The following is a 10,198-nucleotide window of genomic DNA, read 5'->3' as shown; positions in this document are numbered from 1 at the left end:
GGGCAGCGCGTCCGCGTGGATCGTCTCCTTCTCGTCCGATCTCCCTCGAACAGCCGGTCGTTCGATCCCACGTACAAGTTCACCGGAGCGGAGCAAGTGCACCGCCTTTAACGGTATCCGCGTGTGCAGGAGGAACACCGTGCGGCGGACTGCTAGGTCCGATCACATGGTCGGCGGCGAGTGGAGGTGTCTATTCGCAACACATGCAAACCCTAGTGACGACACCAAAGCGATCAACCGCATGAGGGTGTCGCACCTCCACTTTATATAAGCGTCCGTCGCAGGCTCAACACTTGGGCCTCGCACGGACCCTAAAGCCCAAAGTCTACTCGGTCACATTCCTAGTCCAGTTCGGATCACATCCGACCAGTGTCCTACGAACCGACCTCGTAGGTTCCTTCCCTTAAGCGTGCGACCCCTTAGGTTCAAGTCGGCTTGGTCATAGTTCGGATCACCTCCGACCTGCACGGTTGGTAGCGGCCTCTAGCAAGGCGTGCCGACCACCAAGCAGACTATGAAGCTGGTTAGGTGAACCTGTACAACGTGTCACACTTCTGTTCCCTTTGCCTCACGATATATGTTGTCGGGCTCAAGGCGAGATTGTCATCCTTGCGCTAGCCCGACCTCTTTCTCGTTCTAGTGATACTGACCACAAACTGGATTATCTCATAATCCTTGTCGCATGGCCATGCTTATCCTGGTCGGATCACACGAGGGGCCCAGAGTATATCTCTCCTGATCGGAGGGGAAAATCCCATCTTGCTCGACCATGTCTCGCAGCATGGGACTGGACAAACCCGAAACCTACCTTTGTCACTACCCAGTCACGGAGTAGCGTTTCGTTGGCCCAAAGCAAGTCTGTCACCATCCCGAGTACATGCGTCAGCTCAGGTCTTAGGACATAGAACGTATGTCGTACTAGAGACTCACAGATGACATGTCACTGTGTCTCATAGTTGGGTTTGTCCAAGTCGAACCTTATCTCAACTTGGATCTGACTACGTCGAATCCGACCAGACCATTCCAAGTCCATATTATCCAGTTAGCATGCAATGCTCCATGGCTAGTGAGACCAAGCCATAGACCATGTCATATGCTAGTCTAGTCGGCTGCGCGTCCACACAGCCCTTTCGACTAGGGACCTTTTAGGACAGTCATCATACAATGTATAGTCCCACAAATAAGTCACGTACTTGCTAATACACATCATTGATAATGTCCAAGGACTATCTTTATTCATAAACACATAGGAAATATCATCATACATGATTGCCTCTAGGGCATATCTCCAACACTAAGTACTAGCCCCTTGTTGCGTGAACGGTAATCTAGAGTGCGGCACCTTTGCAACGCAGCTGGTCGAAGCCCAGCCCCTCATATAACAAGGCATAAATCATGAACGATTTGTAGTATAACACTAGGTCACCGGATCGCTGGCCCGCTCTCGCATATCATGAGAGTCAGCTTTCGGCTTTCTCTACTAAGGTACTTAACCGGATGAACCAGAAATACAATTGCAGTAGCTCTCCCTTTACTACCTTAGCCGAACTTGCAGAACATAAGGTGGCATACACAGGAACCGGGCAACCCAACTATAGACCAAAGACATGAGTCGGAGCTGATGCATATAATGCAATATCTGGGACGCTGAAGAGTTCCCTATGGGTGTTCGGACTTAAGAGTTTGTGGGGCCGAATACAGCCCCTGGTGTGAAGGCCGTGCTGAGGCACGTATGTCAGTCGAACATAAGGGGGGAACTTAGATGACAAGACAACACAAGAATCTAACCAAGAAGGTGGTAATCATCTGCTTCCTTTATATCCTTATAGATACGTCGAGGTGTGTTTCGACAAACAATGCCATTCCATATTAAGGTCATGTTACATGCCTAAAGAGAAAAATATAAAGTTTTACATAAGGGAAAGTCTAACACAGGGCCTAAAAATAATAGTTCAAAAACTCCAGTGATGCCTTGTCGCACGTCTGCGCCATTTCTCCTTAGTAATAAGTCCTTTGATAGGAGTATTTGATGGTTGGCAAAGCTAGCCTTAAAAGGATCTCCTGAAACAACCATATAGCAAGTAGGGCTCTTGATGAATCCCAATGTTTCACCTAGGAGCCCCCAGCATCACGCCCCTGCATGCTACATCCAGCAGCTCGGCGACCCGTTCCAGCAGGGCATCGCGGCCGCCTTCCGCCAACCTGCATTGCAGCAGCTCTCATGCCACGATGAGCGTTGCTCACATGTTCGCCTGCCCCAGCAAGTGTGTGGTGTCGTCGCCACAGCATAGCTCGAAGATCAGACGGCGCCACGGTTGCGGCGTGGCGCGAGGGTGGGCGGCGGCGGCCCATGCCATCCACAACCAATGGCACAGGGCGGCGCGCGGTCCGCGAGTAGCATGGAGTGGAAATCCTCTTGGGCGGTCAGCACTGCTTGGGCAAGCCGGACAACCCAGTGCTCAACGTGAGCCCTCAGAGCGTCGGCCATGAGACTGTGGGGTGGTGGCGGATCGACCGGCGGAAGAGAGGCTCCGACGCACCCCTGCCTGGCATGCCAAATGTTAGATTTCTGGTTCCGCGGACCCTTGAGAGGTTCGAACTCTGGGGTGCATGCAAAGAACTCCACCTCCCCAGTCTGCCTACTTTCCAATCTCACAGCCTAGCTCGTTGAACTCAAGGGAAAGGGGACACAAAAGTTTACCCAGGTTCAGGCCACCTTGTGGTGTACCTACTCCTGCTTTGTGGTGGATTGGCCTCGAGGGGTTGAGGATGAACTAGTACAGTGGAGAACAACCTCAAGAGGTGTGTTCTTGAGCTCAAGTGAGCTGGAGTGCTGGTCAGGGTGGAACGGATCCGATCCTTCTCTATGATGGTGCCTAGGTCCTATTTATAGTGGCCTTGGTCCTCTTCCCAAATGAAGGAGGGAAGGGATCCCACAACGGCCAAATTTGAAAGAAGACAACTAGTACATCTTATCCTGACAAAAGTAGTCTTCGCCTTCAAAAGCCTCTGGTCGTGATGTCGCGGTGGGCTCGGTGATGACCTCTGTCCTGCCATCATGGTGGTCTTGGTCTCATTGCACGGGAATGGAAACCATTGGCTGACTCCTCGGGACTCTGCGCCTGTGCTTGCTTCTTTAGCACCAAAGAGGAAACTGCTGCACTACGCCCGATGGCACCCGCCTGGCCTTGATCGTCATGGCTCACGTCATCTGAGCCTCACAAGGTGAGACTTGCATAGTGATCTCTGCTCCTCGGGAGCCAGCTTGGGGAGGCTGCTCCTCGTGGAGGTCTTGGTGTCATCCGCCTCGCGAGGGTTGGCCCCTCGCGAGGGTCTTGAGTTGTCGATGGTGAAGCTGGGCCATACTAGGTCGTCAATGGAGCCACGCCGTGGGCCGTAGGCAGGCAAGTCTGGGTACCCCCGTTCCTAGAACACCGACAATTTCCTTGCACTTGAAGACCTCCTACGCAATTGCTTTGAGCCTCGCCTCCACGGTTCCCTTCCCCTTGGGCCCTTGAACATCACGGATGTGGAGCATGCCCTCATGCATCTCGATGGTTTGAGGGTGCTTCATCACCTTCAACAAGTAGGGGTTGATTACCCTTTTGAAAAACTTGTCCTTGGAAGAGCTCGGAGCGGCCATGATGATCTAGATCTTTCAAAAAATAGCAAGAAAGAAGAACAGAAGATTTCATCGTGATAGGATGGTCAATACGTTCGAGGGGTATTTAAAGATTTTTTTATCTTGGGAAACAAGCAAAATGAGAGGAAAATGGAGTCAGGAAGGTTCCCGAGGTTGGCACAACCCACCTGGGCGCGCCAGGCAAGGCAGGCGCGCCCTTGTGTCTTGTGCCCTCCTCGGTTGCGTTCCTGGTTATTTCTCATTTTCCTAATTTTTGTAATATTCCAAAACTGACAGAAAATATTTTTGCGGATTTTTCGGAGTCCGTTTACTTACTGTATCATGTACCTCCTCTTTTTCAGGGTTGTGGAGGGTTCTGGAAGGTGTCTTTTATGTGTTCCTTCGGTGTCATGGTTTGAATAATATTGCTTTCAACATTAGGCGTACCTGATATATAGCGTTTAATTCTTTGCCCATTAACCATCTTCAAGTTAGTACCCTTGGCATTATTAATTTTGATAGCTCCAGAGCGATAAACCTCTTCGATAATATATGGTCCTTCCCATTTAGAAAGAAGTTTTCTTGCAAAGAATCTAAAACGAGAGTTGCACAAAATAACATATTCCTAATGAACCACAAGTATAGGGGGGCAATCGTAGTCCTTTCTAAAGGAAATATGCCCTAGAGGCAATAATAAAGTTGTTATCTTATATTTGCTTATTCATGATAAAGGTTATTATTCATGCTAGAATTGTATTGATCGGAAACTTAAATATATCTGTGAATACATAAAAAACCGTGTCCCTAGTATGATTCTACTAGACTAACTCGTTGATCAAAGATGGTTAAGGTTTCCTAACCATAGACATGTGTTGTCATTTGATAACAGGATAACATCATTAGGAGAATGATGTGATGGACAAGACCTATCCGTTAGCTTAGCATATTGATCGTTCAATTTATTGCTATTGCTTTCTTCATGTCAAATACATATTCCTTCAACTATGAGATTACGCAACTCCCGGATACTGGAGGAATACCTTGTGTGCTATCAAACGTCACACCGTAACTGGGTGATCATAAAGATGGTCTACATGTATCTCCGAAGGTGTTTGTCGAGTTGCCATAGATCGAGATTAGGAATTGTCATTCCGAGTATCGGAGAGGTGTCTCTGGGCCTTCTCGGTAATACACATCATAAGTTTGCAAGCAAATGACTAAGGAGTTAGTCACGAGGTGATGTATTACGGAATGAGTAAATAGACCTGCCGGTAAAGAGATTGAACTAGGTATAGAGAAACCAATGATCGAATCTCCCGCAAGTAACATACCAATGGACAAATGGAATTATGTATGTTTTCGTAACGGTTCGACCGATAAATATGTTAGTATAATATGTAGGAGCCAATATGCGCATCCAGGTCCGCTATTTGTTATTGACCGGAGAGTTGTCTCCGTCATGTCTACATAGTTCTCGAACCCGTAGGGTCCGCACACTTACCTTTCGTTGATGATATAGTATTATATCAGTTATGTGATTTGGCGTCCTGGATGAGATAATGGACATGACAAGGAGTCTCGAAATGGTTGAGAGGTAAAAATTGATATAAAGGACAATGGTATTCGGACACCGAAAGTGTTTCGGAGGGTACCGGGTACTTATCGGGTCACTGGAAAGGAGATTCGGGCACCCACGGCAAAGTGAGGGAACACACCAGCCAACAAGGGGCTGTTGCGCCCCTATAGAGGTCAGCCCTATGAGGAGGATAAGTGTAAGTGCATCTAGTGCCACCCCTAGTTGGTTTTGGAGTATTGACGACAAATGTGGTTGAGGGACTAATGTGTTTGTGAGAATTGCAGGATAACAGAGGTAGTAGTCCCTCATTGATTCGGTTTACCTACCAGAGATGACCCCTAAAAATGTGTGAAGACATTGAAGGCAATGATGGTTCGTGAAGACATTCACGATGAGGATTATGACGTGTGAAGATATTCACTTGAAGACTATGGAGTGCGAAGACATAGATGTTTTGTAGTTTCCATTCTTCTTTATTGAGTCATAGGAACCACCATACTGTTAAGTGGGGTCCAAGTGAACAAAGTCAGAGTGACTGAAGTGATGATCAACCAAATGTTATGTCTTTGAGCGAGGACAATGCATGAGTGCAAACCTTATCCAGAGATGGATGAGTCACCTTTGCTTGCAGCAGAAGCCAAGCTGCGCGCGTGTTTGAAATCCGACTGTTGGACATGTGTCGGTTCCTTAGTGACCCAGGCTCATTTCAGACATATCAGGTCGGGTTGCCTCCTGGCTAAAAATATCCCACACCCTACACCATAAATCGGTGGCTGTTTAGAGTTAGTGCACGGTTTTTTCGTTTCAGAGCAACCCACCTCCGAAGCATTGGAGAGAGAGATCCTTCCGAGGCCTAAGCCCAAAACACCGAGAGCCAAAGAATGTTAGGCATCACTGAAGCCTTTCTGTCCTCGTGATCTGAAGACTTGTTACACTTGAGGACTGTGAATCCTCCAACCGGTTAGGCCTCGCGTTCTGAGCATCCAAGAGTCATTGTGGATTGCCAGTCAACGAAGTCTGTGAAGGTTTGGAAGTCTACCTTGAAGACTTACAAGAGTGTTTGGCCGAGGACTGGGTGTCCTTAGCTCAAGGGGAATAAGGTGAAGAAACGGTCTTCTGAGTTCAATCTCAGCCTCCCTAACTAGACGGAGAGTTGTCATAGCAACTGGAACTGGTCTACCAAATCCTTGTCTTCACCAAGCAACTGCTTTTGTCCCCCACACTCCTTAGTTTTCTGTTTGTCTTCGTGAAGACATTGCTTGCCTGCCTGATTCATTTGACTTCATTGTGTGAAGACTTATATCTATTTGGCTTCGTACTATCTTCCATTCTGATCCTGTCTACCTAATTGCAGTTAGTCTTCATGATTTCACTGAATTGTATGCTTGACTAATGCTTGCCTAGTGTAGTCTTCATTCCGTTGCTTACTATATAGGTTTGGTTTACTTGTTTGTATTCAAAGCCACCGTGTTTTGAAGATTTTCATAAAAATTGCCTGTTCACCCCCCCCCCCACTACAAAAAAGACACACATCCGTGACATTTTGGGCCGAACGAATTTTTTTCTGTCATACATATGACACTTCTATGACAATAATTGTGACAAAACCCGGTATCATCATAGATGTGGTGGGCTCCTACTTCTATGACAAAAAATCATGATAGAAAATGGGATTTTCGTCCTAGGCGGGCCGGAAACGTTTTTTTCGCGCAATACGATGGCCCGTCCGCTGGGTCCCAACAGTCAGGGGGGAATGTTTTTTTCGCGAAATAAGGTGGCCCATCTGGTGGGTCCCTGCTGTCAGGTGGAGGAATAATTATTTTGCGCGTAATAAGGAGGCACTTCCGCGGCCGCCTGGACCCAGCTGTCAGCCTCTCCACGTACAGTACTCTTCCGATGGAAGTCGGTCCTTGACCACATTGACCACGCCATGCCGAGAGCACCAGGGCGGTGGACGACGGCGAGGCCTAGGAAGGGGACGACGCGGAGCCGGGGAAGACGCAGCAGTGGAAGCCCGCGCGGAGAGGAGTACGAGGGTTCACTGGTTCGGCTGCGTTGTGAGGCTCCCGTCGTCGCAGGGCCTGGCCAGCGGTGGGAGTAGTACGGGGCGGTGAGGCCTCTGCGGCATCACAGCCGGACACGGGAGGTAGGAGCACGCGACACGACCAGCGCTACTTTGGGCGGCTGGAGCAAGAAGACCAGAGGTTGAAGAAGCACTACGGCCGTTGGATGGACATCGTACGATCACTATAGCTAGAATCGTTTATATTGACTGAGTTGACAAAGCCCTTGGTACGCGTCAACTTAGTAGGCCTACAGCTCGGATTTGGCAGAGAACATATAGCCCATTTGTGATTTGTAAGAATGTACAGCCCATTTTTTAATTCTAATGGTATTTACTAAAACCCATTTACAGTTTGTTAAAAGTACAGCCCAACTTCTAGCTAGTACAACGATTAATAATTTCAAACAACCACTCAAAACAGAATTCAAAAAAAAATTCCCACATTTTGATGGGATCCGAAATATTTTTATCCGAAATTTCTAGTCAGGTTAAATATAATTTCAAAATAAAGTTGTATTGCGTTAAAATCCAACGAAATATTGCGCGCGACACAAGTAATGAAATTAAAATTTTCAAAATCCAAAAATAATATATTTTTAAACTAATTACGTGTTTGGTGCATGGTTATTGCCCAGTTATTATAATTACATCCCATTTATTATATCTTAAAGTCCGTTTTCTTGTTAAGCCTAATGCATACCTCCTAGGAAAGTTTGTAGCCCAGCGGGGCGGAGAATAACAAGTTGACCCGGATATTGTGTACAACTGTCGGCCCAGTTGCATTGCTGATGTTTAAAAAAAAGCCTGTGTAGTACAATACAACCTAACATGGTTACTCAGCCCACATTCAGCAACGCTGGAAAGGCCCAAACAAGGCTTTTGTACAACTTTTTGAAGTCACTGAGCTCAATTAATAACTTAAGAAAAAAGTTAGATTACAGTGGAACCTAGTTAAAAGCTATCACGAGCAAATAAATAATTCAACGCTCCTACTTGTGCGTGTGCGTGTGTGTGTGAGAGAGAGATAGAGAGAGAGACCCATCCGTCGATGCTCGTAAATACATCTTTCAGCCATATGCATTGATGATGCTTAGTAAAAACTTATATAGTTGACACAATCATATAGAACGTCATAGCACACTGAACTTGCATACAAAATTTCATGCAGGCGGCACAATCAGGATGGAAGCAGCGGATCGCTATGGAAAGGGCTATGTTGAAACCAACAAAGTCGTACATAACGGTTCATCGTCTTTATCAATGACGGGGAAATATCTTGAATGTTGTGCAGAGAAAACAGACAGACAACACAATAAGTTCTGCTAGCACATTAAGTTGATGTACAACCCTTTCTAAAAAAACTTCATGTACAAAATTAGAACAGGTCACAATCAAATGTACTGGCATATCAGTGCTTCACACCCATAGCTCGGATTTAACTAGTATCTGACAAGATTCAGTTGTTACCTCAAATTAGAGCAGATCCAGGCAGCCAGCCCTGCCTCTTCTCCCAAAGAAGCAGTGGCCTCCGCCGCGCGATGGAGTAGGCCCTGTGCCATCCATCGTTCCGAGCAACATGGGGAAATTCTGACGTTGACTCCTATAATGGATGTCATCGACGGACCCTGGCACCTGCAGCGGCGGCAGGACTTCGATTGATGGATTGACCACCTCTTCGACATGCACGAACACTCGATATAGGTACATCCCTAACATGGTCTGTGGCGGCCTTGGGAGCGACGAATAGTACAACCCCGGTTCCTCCACTGGTATCTCAACACCAATCACCTTCGGTATGGTGGACGGCTTCTTCATCCATGCGATAACCGTCAGAGCCCAGCTGTCTGGAGGAACAAACATACTTACGAGCTCACCTCCAAGGTCGTTGATAAGCTCGTTCATGGACTCGCTATTGCAAGCACGTCGAGGCATGCCATGGAAGGTAAGATTTGTTAAAAACTCAAGCTCAGAGGGCACCAAGACCCATCTTGGGTGCCACCGATCAAAGCTCACCAGCGCGCCATCGCAGAACAAATGCCGGGAAGATTCGAACACACGACCGCAGTCGAAAGTTGTCCGGAACCTGACAAAGAAATCAGCCGTTGGCGGACAGATTTCAACGAGCAATCACTTATTTGGATGTCATGCGCAATGCCAAGAGCTTTGACAAGGTCGTCCGGCGAGACGGGAGGCCGGTCGCTGTTGATGGTTACCATCAGCACTTTGCCAGCAAACTGGTCGTCAAGCGCCGTCATGCCACTGTTGAGCGACAGCACACAGCGACTGAAGGCAGGACAGACCCCAGGATCTCCGGCTCGGAGATCCGCGTTGACTGGCAACATGATAGTGTGCTTGAGTACAGGGAGTACAGGAGGGGGATTTGGGCGAACTGGAGTAGGAATCGAGATTCCAGAGGTGGGGGAGGGGCGGGAGACTGGGGATGAAAAGGTAGTATGAATTTCGAGCACACGCCAATATGCTCTTGGCGCGCAAGCGCATGAAAACACCGGTGGCTTCCACATGTCGGCCTAAGAGTCCTTATTCTTTCTTTTTTGGAGAGCCCGGCCTTTTTTCAGGATCTTTTGAGAGCCCGGCCTGAGAGTCATAATTGACATGTTTGGCATTGCGTTACTACTCAACCCATATTCAACGACACCTCACTGTCCCAAACAAGTGTACATCATCGAAAAGACACTGAGCTCAAATTATATAACTTGAAAAAAGGAGATATACTCTAAACACTGGAGAATGGTGATGCCCTTATTTAGCCCACCAGTAGTTCGAGACAATAAATAGTTTGAAACAACGATATATACAACATTCAAACACTGACTAGTGACTACTACTGACATAAACAACAAGACATGATAGTTCATAAGAAGTCTTGCTACACCACCAAAACGCACCCATCTGCAGCGCTCAGACTCTCGTGATC

Source organism: Triticum dicoccoides, chromosome 5B (genome assembly GCF_002162155.2).
Source record: "Triticum dicoccoides isolate Atlit2015 ecotype Zavitan chromosome 5B, WEW_v2.0, whole genome shotgun sequence".
NCBI lineage: Eukaryota > Viridiplantae > Streptophyta > Magnoliopsida > Poales > Poaceae > Triticum > Triticum dicoccoides.
The sequence above is the reverse complement of the archived record's forward strand: the minus strand, read 5'-3'. Positions refer to the sequence as shown.